Genomic DNA, 22,996 nt, shown 5'->3' on the forward strand with positions numbered 1-22,996 from the left:
AAAGAAAAAGGAAACTTCTGCACCCCTTTATCCTGATCAGTGGTTCTCAGGGAAATGTGCTAACCACAAGGTAGTTGAGATTTTAAGGGCTGGGTACAATGGCTGAAAGTAATTAAAAGGAAACTTGTTTAACAAGTGTGATGACAGCTGTGGATGTGTGATCTTAAAGGAAGAAATGAAAATTCTCTTTGAGTTGGATACCTAGGAAAAAATACAATGGCTATTACTTAGATTGGTCATCTGAGATACCCACCCAAGAAATTCTACCACAGATTGATGAATCAGTGTTCTGACTCAGGTGCTAGCCATCCTTTCCTGGCATAGAGCTCCTCCCCAGTGAAACTAGCTCTACCCATCAGAGCAGTCTCTGACAAATGTCTTAAACGTAAGTTGTCCTCTTTGGGATCTAATAATTCTACTAGAGCATTACTCACTTGAAACATGATTTATTTAAAAATTCTCATTGGGTACAGCAAAGCATGCCTATAATCCCAGCAACTCAGGAGACAAAGGCAGGAGGATCACAAATTTGATGTCAGCCTAGGTAATTAAGCAAGACCATGTCTCAAAATAAATATATATATACATATAAAGGGCTGAGAATGTAGTTCAGTGGTAATTGCCCCTGGGCTCTATCTCCAATAACCCCCCTAACATACACACACACACACACACACACACACACACACGGGGAAAAAAAAGAAAAGAAAGAAAGTAAAAGAGAAAGAAAATCTGTTATGCTCGAATTTGGGACCCCCAAAAGACCACCAGAGACCAAGATCGATGTAAACAACAAAGAGGTGTTTATTGTGAGCTAGCTAGTCCTCCACGCACAACATACAGCAACTGGTGATGCTGAGAGGCCCCAAGCCCAGGTTTGCAGCAGTTTTATACATTCTTTGGAGAAGGCAGGGACCCCCACATACATCATAGTATCTCTTAGCAAATCATCACACACCTCGGGAAAATCAAATAACAACTCTAAAACATGATTAGCACATTCACTGGCGGGAACAAGTTGGGTAAGGGTGATTGGTCAGTACAAAAGGGGTATTCATTTGAACTGATTGGTTTAAGCCAAAAGGGGTGTTCATGCTGAACTACATGGTTTCTCAACATGTTATCAACCACCATAAACTACTGGGAGGGTCATCTGGCATCCCAGGTATTTCCCTGTCTCATGCTGATTGGTGGTTCCTGGGGGGTTGCTATGGATCCCCACCTAGCCTGACTGAGTCAGGGACACCTGGTGCAGCAGATCTCTCCTGTTATTTGTAGATAAACAACTTAGCAGGGTGGGAATGTGCCTAGGAGTGCTCTGTGGGTCTTTTCAAGGACAAAGGTCATGTCCCTTCCTTGGACAGGCTTTGCTCTGAGATAGAGGCTGGTTTTTCAAATCAGCTCACTGGGACTCCATACTTTTTGTAGGAATGAAATTGCAGATGTAAGTAGTTTGGGGAGCAAGACAGTTTTATCTTGGTGATTTTTTTATAGAAAGTAGAACTAGTTAGTCAAGAATTGTTTTACTAAGTGAATATAGATTAAATTTTTTTGAGAGACATGCCAAATTCTTACGAAAACAAAACTTATAAGGCATTTAGATATAAAATGTCAGACTGAATTTTAATATACATATCTAGATGCTTTAGATGATTTTTTTCATACCTCTAACTACACACTCCATTCATTCACTCATTTAATAAATATTTGTCATGTACTTCCTGGAGCTACACATTGTTCTTAGTAGTGTGTTTACAACAATGGGTGTAATGAAGTTGCAGTTATGACTTCCTATATTTCCTATCCTTCCTATATAAAATCTCATATTTTCTACAATGCTTTTGTTACTGTTGTTTACTGGTGACAAGTTCTTGCTTCCAGAATGTTGAAGTACAACACCAGAGAAGCATGCCGAGGCAAGTATAGAGTGGAAAGTGGAAGGCTTTATTAAAGGATAGCAGAAAAGACTTCCTCCAGGAGGAAGAAGAGGACCCAAAAGGCGGAATCCTTGGAAAAGGGAGGTCTTCCCTTTTTTAAAGCTAAGGTCTTCTTTTAGTCCTCTCACATTACAGTCCTTTGTTTCCCTCCATCGTGCAGTGATAGAATGCAGGTGGGAAGGCCAAAAGCTGGGAGGTAGGTGGACCAATGGGGCAGGGAGGAGTAATCTGGGCAGGAAGGGCCTGGGGTGGTTTGATTAGCACCTCCCTGTTTGCTGGGAGCTACTTCATTAACAGTTCTTTAGGATGGGTTCCTGGCCTTAGGGACATTAACATTTCAATTTCCCCAGGTGTTGTTCTGGTTTCCTGGACTCCATTCTCGATAATGGTCTCCATTTTCTTTATCTTACTCAATATTAGACCCAATTTACCTAATGACACTAACTTCCTATCTTTAAATCTGGCATGGTTATGACTTCCTGGTATTTAACATCTCATATTTTCTACAATGCTTTCATGAATATATTATCTTGAATGTTGCAGAACCACTACTACATACATGTTCTCTGTAGAACCAAGAAAATTAATCCATATATATTTACTTGTTCAATGTCCATGAACAAGAATGATATAAAAGTGAACTTTGCATGCTAACAGGAAAGACAGACAAGAACTAACAAAATAGTGAACGTACTGTCAAATGTGAGGTACTTCCACATACTATGAAGAAAATAAAGTAGGATGATTGGGCAGAAAGTGGTTGGGTATGGTGAGGTGGCTTTCTATAGGGTGGTCAGGAAAGGCTTTTTTGAGGAGAAGGCTTTGAGCAGAAAACCTGAATGATTATAGTAATTAGTGTGATTCATCTTCTTAAAATACATTTTCATGACATTTCTCTACTTAAAAAAATCTTTAAAATCCTCACCTGCTTTCCAAATAAAATATAACTTTCTTAGTTTCTATTCTATGTCTTTAGAATGTCATTTCTCTTTATCTACATTGTTCCCTAGCAGTACTGTGTAACAGAAAGAGCATGACCTGCATTTCAATGCCAGGTCTATTGGAAACCATCTGTTTGACATCTTCATTTTCTCATAGGCAAAAATGTGAGATAACAGGACCACACTTGTAAGGCTGTTGTTTGAACTGAGAGTATATAAATCAAGTGCCTGGCTCAATGCCAAGGACATTGTGCTGCCTTGGCAATGACTTTACCTAAAGCTTGACTGAACTTGAACCATTTCTCCCAGTCCTTCATCTTGAATAGCAAGTGCTTTCTTACCTTCAAAATTTAATTTGTGCTCTCTAAGGCTTTCAAGGTCGCCATTTTTACCCATCCAATATTTATTCATGTGTCATGGTCCAACCTGGTTGCCACTTCTGCCATCAAACCCAGAATTTTCTCCTCTTTGAACTCTTTCTTTCCTCTCTCTCTAATCATTTACTCTCATCATTATTCACTTTGGGTTTAATCATCTGCTGTGTTGTTGATTTTAACTTAAATTTGTCCTGTGGATATTACCCCAGGAACAAGTTGTTTGAACTTGAGGGCAAGAAATGTATCATATTTTTGTGTTTTTCATTGTTCATCAAAGCACCCTGGAAGATCCTCAGTGTATTTAAGATATTAAAAGTATATGTATACTTCCTAAAATATTTTATTCACTTTTAGTGAATATTTTATATTTACTAAGTAAATATAGGGGTTTTATTAGGGTATTCATAGGAGAAATACAGACGACCAAGTAACATGAAAAGTGCTTAATCTCTTTATAATTAGTAATTATATAAATATAAAACAAACTAATGATCTCACTACTAAAATTAAAAATAAAAATATTTACTATTTCAAAATTTGGTAAGAATGTGGAAAAATGGACTCTCACACATTGACAGTAATACTTAAAATTAAGGTAACAATTTTAGAGGGTAACTTGGCAGCATCTGTTGAATTTTAAAATTACCCTATAACTATGTGGCTTCGATTCTAAGTATCAATTCTAGCACATGTAGTCAAACAGAAACATATGATGATTTTTTATTACAAAATTTGTAATAGCAAAAAAAGGAGAAACATTATTAACTGACACAGGAATGGTTACATAAACTATATCAATCTATGTAATGTTATACAGGTGTTATAAAATGAGGTTATAGTGTTATGCTCGAATTCAGGACCCCCAAAAGACCACCAGAGACCAAGATTGATGTAAGCAGCAAAGAGGTATTTATTGCAAGCTAGCTCAGTCCTCCGTGTGCACACAACAACTGGTGATGCTGAGAGGCCCCGAGCCCAGGGTTTGCAGCAGTTTTATACACTCTTTGGGGAATGCAGGGACTTCACATATATCATAGCATCTCTTTGCAAATCATCACACACCGTGGGAAAATCATAAGACAACTCTAAAACTTGATTAGCACATTCACTGGCAGGAACAAGTTGGGTAGGGGTGATTGGTTACTACAAGAGGGGGATTTGTTTGAACTGATTGGTTTAAACCATGAGGGGTGTACGTGCTGAACTACATGGTTTCCCAACACGTTATCAACCATCATAAACTACTGGGAGGGTCATCTGGCATCCCAGGTATTTCCCTGTCTCATGCTGATTGGTGGCTGCTAGGGGGTTGCTATGGGTCCTCACCTAGCCTGACTGAGTCAGGGACACCTGGTGCAGCAGATCTCTCCAGTTATTTATAGATAAACAACTCAGCAGGGTGGGTATGTGCCTAGGAGTGCTCTGTGGGTCTTTCCAAAGACAAAGGTCATGTCCCCTTCCTTGGACAGGCTTTGCTCTGAGGTAGAGGCTGGTTTTTCAATAGCAGATATTGTGGATTAATATACTAATCCTCCATGCTGAGGTCACTTTCTATGCAGCAGAAATTGGAAAGCTAAAATCTAGGTCTCCTAGAGTCTGGTAGGGTTAGGATTCTGGATACAGATTAAATTCCACTGTTTAGATGAAACTTGAAATAAAAAAGCAAGTCAAGAGCCTTTCAAGGCAGCAGCGGTGCTCTTAGATTTACTGGAAAAATGTCATTGAGATGTTATATTTTTTACAGCATCATCTGCCTTCTGTTCTCCAAACTCTGGAACTGAGAAACAATTTAGAGTAGAGAGAAATCAGTCCAGCCTACAGATGTCCGGAAGGTGTTAGTATCACTGGTGCTGGATCTTAGCTGTTGAGCTTAGTTCAGTAGATTCTCCTAGACATCAGTTCTCTTTATGAATTATCCTTGAGCTCAGCTTGAAGCCTACACCTTCAGCCCTTACAGCAATTTCCTAAGAATATTTTCAAATTTCTATCTGCTTAACATGTCTTTCCTGCTCTTAACCAGAATGTCAGTTATAGACCTATCTAAATATAGAAAGATTTTAAGAAAAATTGAGTTAAAATAGGAGATGCAGAATGATCATCCAACATTAAACCACTAACACTTAAAAAACAGTAAATAATAGTGAGCTTCTTAAGTGCACTGTATGCAAATATATGTATTGAATTTATATATTTCTATATAAAAATAAATTTATAAAAAGGCCTGAAAGGATTCACAGAACAAAGTCTACTCTAGAGGAGAAGTATATAGACAAGAACTGGAAATGAAAATTAAAGAAACTAGTTTGATTTATAATGGGTTCATTATTTTTTAAGAATAATGTGTTCATAAACTTCTTATGTAATTTTAAAAAATTGTACTTGTTGAGTTGAAATGAAAGCTTATCTTCTATAAGGATTTAAGTAGAGAAAAAAAAGGAGAATTGTCAGTAAAATATATATTCTTGAACAGTCAGGGCCAAATTAATATTAGCTAAAAATAGATTGTATTTGTTAGCTATGTAGAACTTTCTATGATGAGATGGTGGCTTGGTGACAATAGGCACAAAGTTCACGTGAACACAGTGGATTAAAAAAACTCACAAAAAATGTGAATTGATTTTTAAAGCATAGTAGAAGATTATCAGGAAAAAAAAAGTTAGAAAAGGGCATCAAAGATGAGGAGCACAATAACTTGGAAAGATCCAGAATAACATGTTTCAGAAATCTTAGTTGGAATTCAGGTTATAGGCAAGTGCATAACAGGAGATAAAATAGACATGTGTAGCAGCCAGATCTTGACAGTACATTTCCGTTTTATTCAGTTGGATACAACAATTACCTAATTATGCCAACCACAAGTCTAGGAACACAAAGATGCTTGATAATTCAGGGTATAAGAGGAGACACAGATGCATAAACAGTTCATTTTTACATCAGTGTGAAGCTGGGACAGGAGTATTCTCTAGACAAGCTGTAGCACCTCCCTGGGAATGTCAAGAAAGGATTCCTTGTGAAGGTGGCATCTGAACTGAGGTTTTTTTTTTTTTTTTTCCTTAATGCCTTTATTTTATTTTTTTAATTTTATGTGGTGCTGAGGATCAAACCCCATGCCTCACACATGCTAGGCAAGTGCTCTACCACTGAGCTACAATCCCAGACCTGAGCTAAGTTTTAATAATGAGTAGAAAGAGGGAGTCAAGCTCTCTAGGCATACTCAGAGTTTAAATTTTCTTCTCCAAGAATGTTGAGATGGGAGGCAAAGAGGTAGAACAGGATTCTAAGCAGGAAAGAGAGGTGCTCCCAAAGTATGTGATTACTAAGGTGTCTATTCTCTGAACAATGCCATTAGAGTACATTAGGGATAGTAGGAGGACCAACAATTTAGCTGACAATGCCACATTTTCTTTAAAGGGAAGGCAGGTTTATGTAGAATACCTCTCTGGCCCTCAAGTTTTCTGCTCTGATTATGGCTTGGTTTGATCCCCTGTAATACCTTCTCTTCCCCAAATGGCTAAGAAGAATGATGTGAGGACAATCTCTTATTACTTGGTAGCCATTTTTGTTTCATTGATTTTCTTTGATAATATAGGCATAAAAACTTGAGATGTTATTTAGTAGAATTCTTGTATAATATGTATTCCTTTGTTTAGTAAAAATAAAGTTTCGTTTACTCAACCATGAGTGCCTACTGTGACAAATTTTAGATGAAGATTATTTGTAAAGCAATAGTATAACAAAATATGTCATAATCATTATGTTGTCCTAATTAAGCATAATAGTTATGCAGAACAACATATTATCATAACATGATTTTTGGCAATACTTTAATCATATAAGTAGCAAATCTGAAATGTCCTTGAGGTGTTTTAGAAAAATAGAATCTTCCAAAGTTCCTCTTGAGTTAGAATTATTAAAAATTAAAATCAGAAACAAATTGACACTAGAGCACAGAACTTCAGGCACTTAACAGCATATCTGGCACAATGGCCAAAGTGATGTTCTCTATTTGCACCATCTAGTAAAGGTCTCTCTTCTCAAAGCATAAATGAGAACTAGTTACATTCATTGGTGTGCTAGTAAATATTTACAACTAGTTCTTGGAGTCAGTGGGTGAGAGCTAATGTGGAGCATTTATCAATTTCTATAGTATAAATACACCACATCTAATCTCAAGCTCCCCACATGCACATCACTAAAGGTGGATTTTCCAAGTCATGAGCAATAGTGCTCCAGTATAGAATGTCTTCATCATACAGATACTATGGATGTAAATAACCTTAAGATGGTAACTACTGATAGAATATAATAAAAATAAAGATGTGATGAGTTTTGAGTATTTATTACTAACAACTATGATTGTGTTTCACAACTAGTTCATATAATTCCTGAAGTTTTAACATTTAACTCTTGTACATTGATGCAAGCCACCCTCAGCACACCATAGCTGTGCCAACTATCAAGATGTGTAAAGATTTCACAAGTGTGAATATTTGAAAGAACTCCTAAGATTCCACAGGGAAAACTCACATAAAACTTTCATTTAAAAGTAACGGATACTGTGCGGCAAGAGAGCACGCCAGCAAGCACTGGGCTGCCAGAAGAAAGAGAGCAAGCTTTCCATGGTTTATTCACATGCATGTACATGACTCTAGGTTAAACCACAAATACTGGTGTGATAAATATCAATTTTAGGAGAGCCAAAGGCAAAAGTTTGCAGCAAGATCTTAAATTAGTAAACAAACTGACCCAAAGGTTAATAGGAAGGTTTCAGACTGAAACCTCACATAAATCATATAGGCCTTATTTTGGCCATGAGTCAAAGCTGAGTATGCACTAAAGAAAATGCAAAGACTATACTTTCAGGGATCATTTCTATAGTTAGTTACTAGGAAATTCAGTACACAATGGAGTATTATTCATCAATGGGAAAACAATGGGATCCTTTTGTTTTTAGAAAAATGGATGGAACTAGAGAACATTATATTAGGTTAAAAAAGCCGGATATAAAAAGGCAAATATTACATGTTTTCTCTCAAATGAAGAGCTAAAAATGATGACCATAAATAGAAGAGTGATTACTGGAGATTAAGAAGGGTATGTGAGCACTGAGGGAAGGTGGAAAAAAAGCAGGTTGGATTGGATCAAGGCACATTCATACGTGTGTGGAAATATCATACTGAATTAATATGTATGATTAGTATGTATTAACAAAAAATGTTCTAAAGGTAATCATCAAGCACTCCCAGAGATAAGGCTAGTTCAGTTATAAATTAACTCTATCTTATACAAAATCAAATAATGAAAATAATGATGGATCTTTCAAATATCTGTTATCCACAAGGATTATACTTTCACTCTTTTTTAAAATGGGAAAGACTTATGAAAGTAAAAAAAATCTTTTTGACATACTAAAAAAAATTCTCTATTATATTTTTAAAAGGAAACTTTAAATATGTGCAACTAGAAGTCTAGGGAGAGATAAAATCTTTGATTTCTAAAGCTAAAATAATACTACTTGGAAGTTGTCAGCACAGAGCTGGGTTTGGAAGTTGTTTGTGCAGCACTGGACTGCATAAGATCATATAGGGTGTGGGTGTGAGTAGAGAGGAGGAGATATGTGAGCTTGGACCTGGGGTACTCCAGCACTTAGAGTTTGGGAAGATGAAGAAGATCCAGCCAGAGACTGAGAAAGAATTACTAATGACAAAGAAAGCTTTTTAAAAGGTGTTCTTTTTCCTAAATCCAAATGAAGAAAGTGTTTCAGTAGGAAATGAGTAACTGCTAAATATCACATCAAATGAAGAGGTTAAGTAAGAGGAAGATTGAGAATTTATCTTTCCTTTGGCAACATAAAATTCATTAGCCACCTTGAGAGATGTGGCTTTGGAGAAGTGTCTGGGTCAATATGCTGTTAGAAATGAGTTTAGAAAGAGAAGAACAAGAAAAGAAGTGGAGACAACAATGTAAACTAGTTCTGCAAAGAAATATGGCAGAAAGGAGATATTAGTTCTTACTTGGGAGATACTGTGGAAGATTACTGTGTTAATGAAAATGATCCAGTATAGAGTAGTAAAAGTGATGAGATAAAAGGGATAGATGACAGTCATAGAAACAAATTCCTTCAAAGGTGTTTTAGTAAGCTTTGCATTGCTGTGACAAAAACAAACAAACAAACAAACAAACAAAAAAACAACAACAACAACAACAACAAAAAAAAAACCTGACCAGAACAACTTACAGAAGGAAGATTTTATTTGGGGACCCTATTTTTAGAGGTTCAATCCATGGCGGCCCAAGTCCATTTCTCTGAGCCCAAGAAGAGGTCACGTATTATAACTGAAGGGCCCAGTGGAATGGGGAAAGTTTCTGAACTCTTGACTAGGTCAGGAAACAGAGAGAGAAGGAGCTAGAAGGGCAGCTGGAAGGATATACCCTTTAAGAGCATGGCCCCCTGTGACCCACCTCTTCTAGCCATGTCCCACCTGGCTACAGTTACCACCTCCTCAGTCTATCCAAACTAGGATGGACTGATTAGGTTATGGTCTAACAATCCAATCTCTTCACCTCCAAGCATTCCTGTATTAGCACAGGAGCTTTGGGGAGATACCTCATAACCAAACAAAAACAGAGGGTAAGTACAAATAAGGTCTTACAATATCTGGAGAGTTTAGCCTTAGATTGCTGTACAGTTGATTCATTGTAACAAAAGGGAAAATAGATGACAACAATAACTAATACCTATCTTGCGTCATTTGCTATGTATTCTAAGTGCATTATGTTGAACTCCTTAAATACTCCACAACAACACCTGGAAGTAGACATTATTCCTGTTTCATATGGCATCAAGGAACACGAGACATAGTGACGTCAAGTAATTTGCTCAAGTCACACATCTAGGAAGTGGCAAAACCAGGACTTATACTCAGGCTATTCAACTCCATAGTACACTTACCTATGCTGCCCTCTGGGATGCAAGTAGAGTATTACATTCTTAAAATAAGTACCAGGAGAAACCATAATATCATTCATTCCTGTTTCATTTTTTGTTTTTGTTCTTGTTTGGTGAAATAATGAGCGTGGTCGTCAGATGAGTGTATGGAAATGAAAAAGAAAGTATTGGAGTTAAGGAAGGGGAGGAATGAATGAGATTTATCTAGGAGCACAGGGGGTTCTGGCTGTATAAGTATAAAAGGAAACATTAAGTACTTATTTGAGGCTTGTGATCATGATTTTAAAGTACGACAAGTGTTGTTGTGTGTGTTTTTCCACCAGCTGTGGTCAGTCAGCAACTAGCACCCACCCAGCAAAAAGTAGAAAAGTTGGATTTAACCACATTTGTGGTTTTTCCAGGCTGGATAGTGAATGTAAGTCAGGGACTCCCATGAAAAGCAGTTTTCCTTAAGATTAAGAGAGGAAAAATCCTGAGGAGAAATGAAACAGTCTCCAACCCCAAAGAAAGGGCAAATGAATTCCAGGGATCTTAACTTGGAGATTGTTGGCTGTTAAGAGCACCATCTGTGCCTTTTCCTACCTTCTCACTCACTCTTTGTTTCATCAGCCTCAGAAATCAGATGGATCATAGAAGCCAGATTACCCTGACCACAACTTCCCAAGGACAAACCATATGAAGGATAAAAGTGTTGAGGAGTCACAGAAACAGCAAATTCCCAGAACCTTTAACTTGTCATTTGCATGATTTGTGTTTTCTGTTCCACAAACACCACCATCTGTGTGTTCTCTTAACAGCTGCGGTGACTCATCCTTATCACAAGGCAAGATCATGTAGGAAAAGATGTAACCTTGGACTCCAGATTAACCCCGCCTTTAACAAGGTTGAAGTGCTTGCACAGGACCTACAAAGAGAGCACCTTAGAAAATGTGCCCCGAATCAGCTAAAATTCCTAAACTCTAGCCCACCCTTGCAATCTTTACACAGAAATAAATACTGGCTTCCTTCTTCATTCAGGGATCCAGATTAACACTCTCTGGGTCAGAGCTCTGTCTCTTCTGCTCTAGCAATTAGTCCCCCAAAACAGTCCTGTTTCCATCACAGTTGTGCCTCATCTGATTCTTCTGATGGAGGACACAATAACCTACTGAGTCAGTAACAAAGAGAGAAGGGGGCATGAATGAAAGATTCATAAATATCTGACTTCTGAATTAACTATAAGACAAGGAAAATACACAGCCTGAAATCTCTCTTATACCATTTTGTAATGACATCTTTCTTTCTCTTTTCATTTGCGTTCTATAAAGATCCCTGTCAGCTCACAAAGATATGTTCCCAACCCAAGGAAAAAGATGAAGATACATTCATGTCTTACTAGTGAAGTCAGGAAGAAGAGATAAGCCTGGGAAGATAGGAAAACGGGCCCCTGGGTAACTACCTGGGCAACAGAGCACAATCAGCAGCTGCATATTTTTGCTGAGGAACTTGAAAAAATGACTATTTTAAAATCAGGACCTACGTGACCTGACGTCCACAGCCTTCCCAAAGAGGGAAAAATACTCGATCATTATCTTGATTGGACTAAAGGCTGCATGAATACTGAGTGCCTTATGAGGTTTGGGCAGGGGCTGACTTCTTCAACCTGTAGATCCATATAAACCCCTAGATAATCACCATAGGGGAAGGTATCCCTCTCTCGGGACCCCTCCCTCTTCAGGAGCTCTGCTTTCTTTTTTTCTTTCATTCTATTACTCTAATAAATTCTGTTACTTTGCTCTCACCTTTGTGTCCATGGATTCTATTATTCGAATTTATGAGAGAAAGAACCACCTGACATCCACATTCTGTGTTACACAGGGACAGCCTAAACCGGTCTCCCTACTTCTCATAGTGTGCCTCTCAATCTCTACTCCAGCCCACAGTCTTCATCAATGCTAACATAATCTTTGCAAGGTACCTATCAGATCAGTTCACTCTCTTCTCAGCTTAGTAAACTCCAGGTCCTCCACTGAAGTTACAATTAAAATCCAACGTCTTGATTATCACTTACGAAGTCCTGTTTGACTGAATCTCAGCTACCTCTTCCATATTCTCTCATTTGGCCACCAGTCTTTAGTCACACTGGCCCTCTCTCTGCCACAGACATCCACCTCCCTTATGTCCATCTAAAAGCCTCATACTTGTTGCCTTTGAATCTCTCTTAGATATTTTGTATGTGTTGCTTTTTTGTCATGTAGGTCCAGCTTAATTGCTACTCCATCATGGAGGTTATTTAGCCTGCCCAACATAAAGGATCACTCATTTGACCATGATTTTATATCATATTACTTCATATTTCTTTTATAATATTTATCACAATCCAAAATTATCTTATGTATGAGTTTACCGCCTATTTTTATTCACTAAAAGTAGCATCCTTGAATAAATATACTGTGTGTATATCCCTGACAGTACCTGGCTGTACTATACTCAATAAATATTCTTGACAGCCAGAATAAGGAGTGGGGAAAGAAAGACACCATCTTGTCATGTCTAGTTCTGAGCTGGCTTGTGTTCTTATGCGCGCCATTGGTGTCATACTTCAGAATAAAAGAAGCATAAAAGAGTAACACTACAAACAACTGAAAGAAGCATTATTTTTATTTTATGTTATTTAAAGTTTGGAGCCACTTCTTTTAATTTAGGAAATGACATAAGGTAAATTATTTGTGGAGATTACAAAGTCAGCCCTTCATACAGATGCACTTGGACTTGAGGAGAGATGCTATAATAGGTGTTTTGCAGCGCCCTGCCCTTGAGGACTTCACATTGTTTTTGCTGTAAAAGAAGACAAACAAGTGACAAAAGAAGAATTAAAAGAAAAACTATACACAGATTTGCAACTTAAAAAATTATTTTTTAATTCTTGACAAATTTTGTGTCGAAACTTGATGAGGGAAAATTCATCAGTTTATCAGATAATAAATAATGACTTAAATAGTTTCTCTTCTCCAGTGTTCAATTTCTTGATTTATAAATTGAGAGACTTGGTCTCCATGAAATTCTGATATTATTCCATTTCTTCTCCAAGATCAGATGATTTTATGAAGTACACAAACTATCTCATATATAAATAAAAAAATGAATGTATATTATTTGGGCAAAATGCAGACCTAGAATAGTACCTGCTCCAAAATGCAACTGTAATTTATAGAATAAAATGATTTATTTGATAGATCCAGTATATATGTTCTCATATTTACAAAATGTCTGTTTTCTTTTAATTATGAAAAACATATTAAGTTCAATTCTGAACATAATGGTAAAATAAATCAAAACTTAATTACTAATAAAAATAATAGTTTGGCCTTCTTCACTTTCTTTTCTTCCTGTGTTCTATGTTAATTAAGTAAGTTAATATATAAAAAGAGTGTTTTAGAGATAATAAAATATTGACAAAGACATTTGTATTTTGTTATATAAGAAAATGACCAATTTACCATCAATTAAAAGAAAAACGTCTTGAAGCAATAAAGAAGAAGATCCAAAAGTCCCATTTCATACCTTTCTTTCAGAATCCAGTCTTGGAAGCTATCCACCCATGATAAGAAGTTGCTTGAGTATAGACACCTGGCTTATTCTTTTTACCTCATCCATCATTCCAACTTACTATTCCAAAAAGATGCCAGATATTTCTGGAATTAGAGTAAGCCAGTGGTCCATCAGAATCATTCTAAAAGAAGAAGAGAGAAAATGTTGCTTGTCCTGTTAAAGAACTTTCTTGTATCTCTCATTTGAAGTTATCAATAGTCCTTGGGAACTGAAAACAATTCTTCCTCTTTGGGTGTAGACTTAAGGAAACCTTGGGTTTATTCAAAATGTAAGACAACTACAAGCCATGTTATTTTGCCTACACATATCAAATGTTGGATTAGACATATCAGAATTTGAATTTAGAGTCCAGAATTGAATAGAGAGAAGGAAACTTAGCTACAGTGGACATTTTACTGAATTTAAGTATCCATGATGAAGCCTCAACAGAATGGTGGGTGACATGAGCTCAACTTCATGTTCAACATCATGCTCAACTTCCTACCACATCTCTGGAGAAGGAGGCATTATTGTAGGTCTACAGTTTGCCCAGAAAACAGAACTAATTTTACATTACAGATTTCTAAGTATTTTTTTGAGTATACTTTTACACTGAGAACTCCATGAAGGTAGGAATTGTGTTCACCACTTCATCCCCAGCAGTTAGGTTGGTATCTGACACATATAAATAAATAAAATAAAGGTCCATCAACAACTAAAAAAAAAAATTAATCTTCTTTATTTCAAACTGCTTTTTCTCCCTTCTACAGAATACAACTTGTGTTCTTCTACCCCCACTCACTTTGAAGAAAGCTGTTTTCTTTAAACCAGAAATGCATATTATTCTCATCCACCTACGTTATCAAACATTATATCTTTAGGGTTCAGTTAAATCTTATATCTTCATGCTACTGCCAAATATATTCTCTTTCTTCAAATTTACTTGGCACTATTGATTATACATGTGGTATATATCACACTATGTATGCTGCCTTGTACTTTTAATGTGTGACATTTATATTTTTTTCAACTAGTTTGCAAATCCCTAGATGGAAAAACAAACAACGACCTAGTAACTAGAATCAGACATACCTGGATTTGGATTCAATTTCTATTATTTAAGAGCCATATAATTTTGGCCAAGTTAAGTCAACTACCTTTTCTGAGTTTAGTTTCCTCCTTTAAATATGTTCAATTATACCTTCTTTACAAATTATTGTTATGATTAAATAAGATGATGTTAGTAAATCACTTAAGACCAGGCCAAAGGAGCTATTTAGAAAATATTAATTAATTCTGTTCAATTTCCCATTCTTTCCTGAATTTAGATACTTTCTCTGTCCTTCAATTATATAGGTAATAACAAATTTTATGTGTGATTATAAATTTTGTAAATCTTGGTGATCCTTCACACATTAGGTTAACCCCTATAGGCTACCCAAAATACCCTGTACCCCCATAGGCTAACCAAAACAGCAGCCTACATTTATTCAAACTTTTAAACTTATTTAACAAAGCAGTAAACTGCAGATAATAACCATCTGCAGCTGATCAGAGAGCATAGTTGTGTTTCCATCACATGCTGGCCTACCATGGCCATTCCCCTTTCAGAGAAATCGTCCCATTCACAATTTGATTGCCAGCTGTGACACTGTTGGCTAGTTGTCTCCCATAACCTGGAGAAAGGATTTATTTACACAAGAGAAGGTATTTTCAATTATGTTTTATAAGAACTACTACATTAAAACACTCCTTGATGCTCGTCAGTGGTTGTGTAGCATCTCCTGATTGATTTGGGGGTTTTCCTATAATGTGCCATCATTATGGTTCTCTACTCTATCTTAGGTTGGAAGACTCTGACTCATCCTCTTTTCCCATCTCAAACACCTTTCCTTCCACTCTCTTGTTGAAACTCTTCTCTTCCTAAGTAGACTTGAAGGTAGAGTATTTGCTTCATTAATGGCCACATCTTTCATAGCATTGGTAGTGCTGTCTGTAAGGCACCAGATAGAAAGCAGTGCTCTACAAATATCCGTGAGTTCATGAAGGCATCCATGTATCCTGTGGGCAATGAGATACGCTGAAGATAATTTTTTTTTAATTGCAGAACTGGCTTTATTTTGTAAAAAATGTATTTGACACTTTCTAGTTTGTATTTTCTTTTCCTAAACTGTCCCTTTTTCCCTTCAATCTTATTTATTTTAATTATTCACATAAGATCCTTCACTCATTATTGCACTCTTTGGAATCAGATCTTATTTCACTCTTTTGTACAAATGTTAAAATTTATAAACCAGTGTTTTTCAAAAGGAATGTCCTATCTGCTACATTGTCATTTTGAAAGTGCACTATAAATTCCACATGGTGTTTTTCAAGATTTTTTTTTAGGAAAAAAAATGCAGAAATACTTGTGAATGTATTGAATTAATAATAAAGTTTCTTAACTTACAGTTGTAGGTGAGGATTCAAGAAAAGGCTTGCTGATTTCTGGAAATAAAGAAGAAAAAACCCAAACCTATAAAATTGATAAATGCCAAAGAATTAACTGCAACCTAATAACACAAATACAACCTTTTTAGCCCAATTATGCCCCCAATAGGATATTTGGTCTAGTTCACTTGTTATTTCTTTCTCTGTCTTTATTTATTTATTTATTTTGAAGATAGGGAGGTGGGAGGGAGATACCTCCTTCTTTAGCCTTCCAAGCTGCTGGGATTACGAGTGTGCACCACCACCCACTGTCGATGTCGCATGTTATTAACCTCCATAAATTTCATTACATTTTGACTTCTTGCCTCATCTCCACCATGTGCTATCAGGAAAGGGAAACAAGGAACAAAGCTTTCAGGTTTATGATAGTTGTAGTAAATTGGGCTGGAGATATAGCTCAGTTGGTAGAGTACTCGCCTCGCATGCATAAGGCCCTTATTAAATAAGTTTGAAAGTTTGAATATATATATATATATATATATATATGTGTGTGTGTGTGTGTGTGTGTGTGTGTGTGACAGTGGACTGCATTATATTCTTACTTTGCATATAGAGCAAAACTTTTCATATTGCTGATTGCATACAAAGTATATTCACACCAATTAGTGTCTTCATACCTGTACTTTGGATAATAATGATCATCACATTCAACCATCATTTATAACCCCATGCCCCCTCCCTTCCCTTCCAACCCCTCTTCCTATCTAGAGTTCATCTGTTCCTCCCATGCTCCCTCTCCCTATCCCACTATGAATCAGCCTCCTTATATCAAATAAAACATTTGGCATTTGGTTTGAGGAGATTGGATAACTTCACTTAGCATTGTCTTCTCCAACTCCACCCATTTACCTGCAAATGCCATGATTTTATTCTCTCTTATTGCTGAGTAAATTTCCATTGTGTATATATGCCACACCTTTTTTATCCATTCATCTATTGAAGGGCATCTAGGTTGGTTCCACAGTTTAACTATTGTGAACTGTGCTGCTACAAACACTGATGTGGCTGTGTCCCTGTGGTATGCTGTTTTTAAGTCCTTTGGATATAGACCAAGGAGAGGGATAGCTGGCTCAAATGGTGGTTCCATTCCCAATTTTTAAAGGAATCTCCATACTGCTTTCCATATTGGCTGCACCAATTTGCAGTCCCACCAGCAGTGTATGAGTGTACCTTTTTTCCCACATCCTCACCAGCAATTATTGTTGTTTGTCTGTATAATAGCTGCCAATCTGACTGGAGTAAGATGAAATCTTAGAGTGGTTTTGATTTGCATTTGTCCATATGCAACAAAATGAAATTAAACCTCTATCTCTCACCATGCACAAAACTCAACTCAAAATGGATCAAGGACATAGGAATAAACCAGAGACCCTGTGTCTAATAGAAGAAAATGTAGGCCCTAATATCCATTATGTGGGCTTAGGCCCCAACTTCCTTAATAAGACTCCTGTGGCGCAAGAATTAAAATCAAGAATCAATAAATGGGATGAACTCAAACTAAAAAGTTTCTTCTGAGCAAAAGAAACAATCTGTGAGGTAAATAGAGAGCCTACATCTTGGGAGCAAATCTTTACCCCTCACACATCAAATAGAGCACTAATCTGTAGGGTATATAAAGAACTCAAACAGCTAAGCACCAAAAAACAAATAACCCAATCAATAAATAGGCCTAGGAACTGAACAGACACTTCTCAGAAGATGATATACAATCAATAACAAATATATGAAAAAATGTTTATCATCAGTAGCAATTAGACAAATCCTTGTATTTTTTTTTCATGATGATTATCTTTATTCTGAAATACAGAAGGTTGTGTATATTTTAAAGGAAAAGAATCACAAATTTCTAAAACTCTTTATTCCTTTTTTTTTCTAAAAGTTTTTGTTAAATAGTCCAGAAACCTAAGGAACAGAAAGGAAAAAAAGTAGAAATAAGTAAAATACTGGTAAGTTCAATGGACAAGGAACTGAATTCCAGGATGCCATGTTGTCTGCCAGTATCTGCTATAAAACAGCTTTGATTTCAGTCCTCATGCTTTTTGTGGGAGGAAACTTGACCAGCCCAAATTTATCTTATAATTTTATGCAGAGATACAGCTCAGAGGAATAAAAATCATCACAAGGTGTAACGCTATATTTATAATGCTAAGGTCTGGGTTTGGGCTCAGCTATATCATTTAAAATCTTGTACATCAAGCAAGTGCCTTGACTTTTATGAACCTCAGTTCACTGCATGTGAAAATAGGAATAGTAGAAAAACTGGTCCTGACTAGTTCAAAGGATTATTGTGAATGTCAAAGGATTATTGTGAATGGATGTCAAAATTCTGTAAACACATAAAGTTATGTGCTTATTTAAGGGCTTATTTTTCTGAAAGGCAAAAATTAATTGGAAAAATCAACTTTTGGGTGTGTGCTGTTAATAAACGGGTTGAAAATAAGACAATGTATATAGACAATCATGCTTGAATATCTACTATTAAAAGAGTCATTTATGGATTATACATTGCTTACCACCCATCAAATCTTAATAACCAATAGCAAACTTCAGCCAAGAAGAAAAAGAATATATACAGTCAGAAATATATTGACTAAAGAATGTAACAACTCAACAAAAAAACCTACTGTATAAGCTACTTTATTGACAAGGAATATTGACATCAAGTTTTGAGCATTTCAGTCTTGCCAAACCACCATAACTGGTGACATTACTATAAGTAGACATTTGATTTTTAAAAATTATCAAATTTTGTGTCAAAGAAAAATAATTATGATGTTGAAATAAAATATAAGTAAATGAATAAAAATTCCTAGAAGAAATTTAATATTCATGTTTATTGTCAATTTTTTAAACTGAAAAGGATTTAATAGTATAAGTTAAAATTGAAAATGGTCAATATTGACCAACTGCCAGAAAATGAACTAGGAGACTGAAGTTACTCCCAAGGTTGCTATCACTCCAAGAAAAATAAGGATCATCATCCATAGAGGCCAAGTTCATTTCTGGGAAGACATATTGGGTCTATGAAAGAGGAAACAATGTTTCAAGTGAGGTGATAGACATTCCAGATCTACCTGGCTTTTTTTGTCAATTTATATAACACAATTTATAATTTATGCATTAGTTCCTTATGTTAATTTAAATCACAGAAGATTCAAATGTGTCAATAAGGGTAGACCCAAGTACGCATTCGATTAACAAATTATGCTTGAGCATGTCAGTGAGCAAAGCAGACATGGTACCTTGACCTCATATTGCTGTGGAGAAATTGACTTCCCTTTTTTAAAAATATAAAGCAGGTTACAAAACAGATGTGGTGTTAGTATATTTTGTAAACTATAGCCATAGCATGTCAATGAACAAGTAAAGATTTTTTTTACAACTTTTAAAATATTTTTATTGTTCCATTATGGGTATGCATAGTTGTGAGATTCACTGCAACATATTCATACATAATTAGTTTCATTTTGTTTATTTATTTATCTGTTTATTTATTTATTTATTACAATTCACAAAAGCTTAAATGTGGAGCCAATCTAGATGCCCTTCAGTAGATGAATGGATTTAAAAAATGTGGCATATATATACAATGAAATTTTACTCAGCAATAAAAGAGAATAAAATCATGGTGTTTGCAGGTAAATGGATGGAGTTGGAGAAGATAATGCTAAGTGAAGTTAGCCAATACCCCCCCAAAAATGCCCAATGTTTTCTCTGATATAAGGAGGCTGACTCATAGTTGGGTAGGGAAGGGGAGAATGGGAGGAATAGATGAATTCTAGATAGGAAAGAGGGGTGGGAGGGAATAGGAGGGGGTAGGGGATTAGCAGGGATGGTGGAATGTGATGGACATCAGTATCTAAAGTACATGTATGAGGACACGAATTGGGTGTCAACATACTTCATATACAAACAGAGATATAAAAAATTGTGCTCTATATGTGTAATAAGAATTGTAATGCATTCTGCTGTCATGTATTTTAAAAAATAAAATCAATTAAATAAAAAAATGGACAAATAAAGATTTAAAGACCAATTGAATACATATTATAGATTTATAGATTGACAAACAGCCAGGTAGACCATTTATAGATTTAATTATTGTGGAAGAAAACAATGAAGTCAACTTTAGTAATGCCTTTGTTACAAAATTAGGGATAAAATTTTTCTCGACTAGATTTTCTAATTTTTCTACAACACCTGTGGGTTATTTGTGTGACATAAATTGACAGATAAGTTAATTGTTTTATTACCAAACCCAATCAATTAGATGAAAAAGAATCAGAGAATGTAGTGGCTTGGCATCATACAGATAGAGCAGATTAGATTTTGTGGCCACACTAATCTGTGAAGTCTGGATGTGAGTTATTCTTCAGATCTTGAAAGACATGATGTCATGTAATTATATGATGTCATGTAATTATATGATGTCATGTAATTGCTCATTTGGAGGAAGGGCTGAAACACAAATCATGATTTCAAATTTCAAAACAGCCTTAACTGTTTCCTCAATCTTTGTACTCTTCATTACTCTAAATAAACCTGCAAAACAGAAGACATATTTGGCAGATTACATATTCCTTATGAATATGTCAAGGTTGTGTGTGTGCGTGTGTGTGTGTATTTCTCATTCCTTCTAGGAACAATTGACTTTTAGGTAGATATAGTTTTGCTTTGTTTCAGTTTTGTTTTGTTTTGTTTTTTAATGTTATATTACACCACAACTGTGGATCTCCACCTAGTTTTATTTCCTCTTCACTGTTTTCTCTGCTTAATCCTACCTCTTCCTCTTTGTCCATTTTGATGACTTGTTAGTGTTTCCCAGAACCAACATTATTTGTCAAAGTTCTTCAAAGATAGGCACATCCCATGTATGCTTTCATACAGGCATTCTGTTTAATCTCATCCTTGGATAAAAAAGGCTATTCAGTATGTTTCTTCAATAATATTAATAATTTGATTAGTGTTTGATAACATGTTTTTTTTTTCTAATGACTATAATAAGTGCACTGTGAGAGTCTGGTCTCAAATTTCTTTGACCCAGTTTCCTGAGTCTAGTAACCTACTGTTTCTGAGATGTGTGTATTAGTCTGAGGGACTCAAATATGTAGGCTAAAAAGTGATTCTAAAGCAGTGAAATAGTTTCTACACAATAGTCACTACTTGAAAGTCACATTTGAATCTTCTGAAAAATAATAAAGAACACATATTGTTTACTAATGTATAATGGCATTCAGATATTTAAATTACTTCTAAGAAACATTTTAATATTATACATTTTTATTTCAGTTACATTTTTAGAGAACAAAAATAGTGCTGTGCTTTGGGTGGGTTATAAAAGAAATGTTCTGCCTCATTTCCTCAATGTTTCAAGTGAATTATATATTACTATTCCTTCCCAGTAAGCAAAATATTGCTAAATTCTGTTTTTTTAAAAAATAGAGGTCATTCAAATGACTTTTTGTAAAGTATTAATTTTAATATGACTTATTAACAACATTCTGATGCAAATGAAATTCCATTTAATTATGTTCAATATTTGTTTTTTTCCCCTGAAATTCCCCTAATTTAATTCATTAGAAGGGGATTATTAAAAAAAAAAAAAAAAGACTTAAAGAGCACTTTACAGCAGCATTCAGCTTTCCTATGAAATACTCAGCATCTTAAATATTATGTACACTTCTTTTTTCTTTTAGTAAGCTAGACACTGGCTTCAAAGTTTATGGGACTGGAGGAAAAAATAACCCATTCAAAACTATTCTAGAAAATTGTCTTTTGGCAGAACAGCAGGTATCCAAGTTAAAAATAGTAAGGTCAGTTTGTTGCTTTGTGGTCTTTTCAAAATTTAAATCATTTGTTCCCCTTCTACATAAACCTCAGTCACCACTCCTGAGTGGAGATGGGCAGAGGTTCGGGCCCCTGCTCCTCTGGCTTCTCTGCAGCTGTCTTCTTATTGCTGCAGCAAGGCTTGAATAGATGTGTGTCAATGAGGACTTCTCCAAAACGGCCTTTATAGATAATTCCACAACAAATTTTCTGTCTTTTCCAGTAAGTAAGATCTAAAAAGGAAAAAACTAGTGTTCTATTAGAGCCAGAAGCCATTTCTGTATCTGAGCCATCATCTGACTGGTTACTATAACAAGGAGATTGAGCTGGGGAGGCACTTGAGGTGGTACTGTGAGCATCAGAATTGTGACATTTAAATTCCTTCTGCAGTTTACTGATCTGGTTGCTTTTTATCCTGTTTCCAGATAGAGTTTTTACTTTCTTTGGTTTCAAAGTAGTCTTTAGACTAGGTCCTGCCCTTTCGTCTACCACATGATTCCAGTTTTTTTTGTTTTTTTTTTTTTTTTAACCTGCTGGTAACTTCTTCCATCTTTTCACAAGCAGAACACAGGCATTACAGATGTCTCCTGAATGAGTCTCATGCAACCCAAAACAGCTCTGGGAGTCCTTTTCATAACGTTTACTATCAGTGAATCGAGAACTGGAGGACTTAGCTCTGAAAATACAGCAACCTTCTATACTTCGGTACATCTTTGGCTTGTGAAAACCAAACATCTTTTCTTCTGGGAAAAAGCCTTCCCAAAACTGCCGATCCACGCACAATAGCGTCCCCGAGGTGCGGAGTGCACACCAGGCCAACCCCCTCCAAGCGCTTCCTCCTCAACTGCCTTCAATATTTGTATTTTTTTAAATTACCAGAGAGAATAATCATCCTTTCATATACTT

General features: G+C 35.8%; 2 pseudogenes; one reads left to right on the forward strand and one right to left on the reverse strand.

The window, feature by feature from the left end:
- Positions 1 to 8,102: 8,102 nt before the first annotated feature.
- Positions 8,103 to 8,193, forward strand: LOC124082316 (small nucleolar RNA U3; annotated as a pseudogene).
- A 13,625-nt stretch (positions 8,194 to 21,818) lies between these two features.
- LOC124082309 (SIN3-HDAC complex-associated factor-like) lies at positions 21,819 to 22,915 on the reverse strand (annotated as a pseudogene).
- Between the last annotated feature and the right edge of the window lie 81 nt (positions 22,916 to 22,996).

Source organism: Marmota monax, unplaced genomic scaffold (genome assembly GCF_021218885.2).
Source record: "Marmota monax isolate L192 unplaced genomic scaffold, Marmota_monax_Labrador192_F-V1.1 WCK01_AAM20220418_F8-fsc00132, whole genome shotgun sequence".
Lineage (NCBI taxonomy): Eukaryota > Metazoa > Chordata > Mammalia > Rodentia > Sciuridae > Marmota > Marmota monax.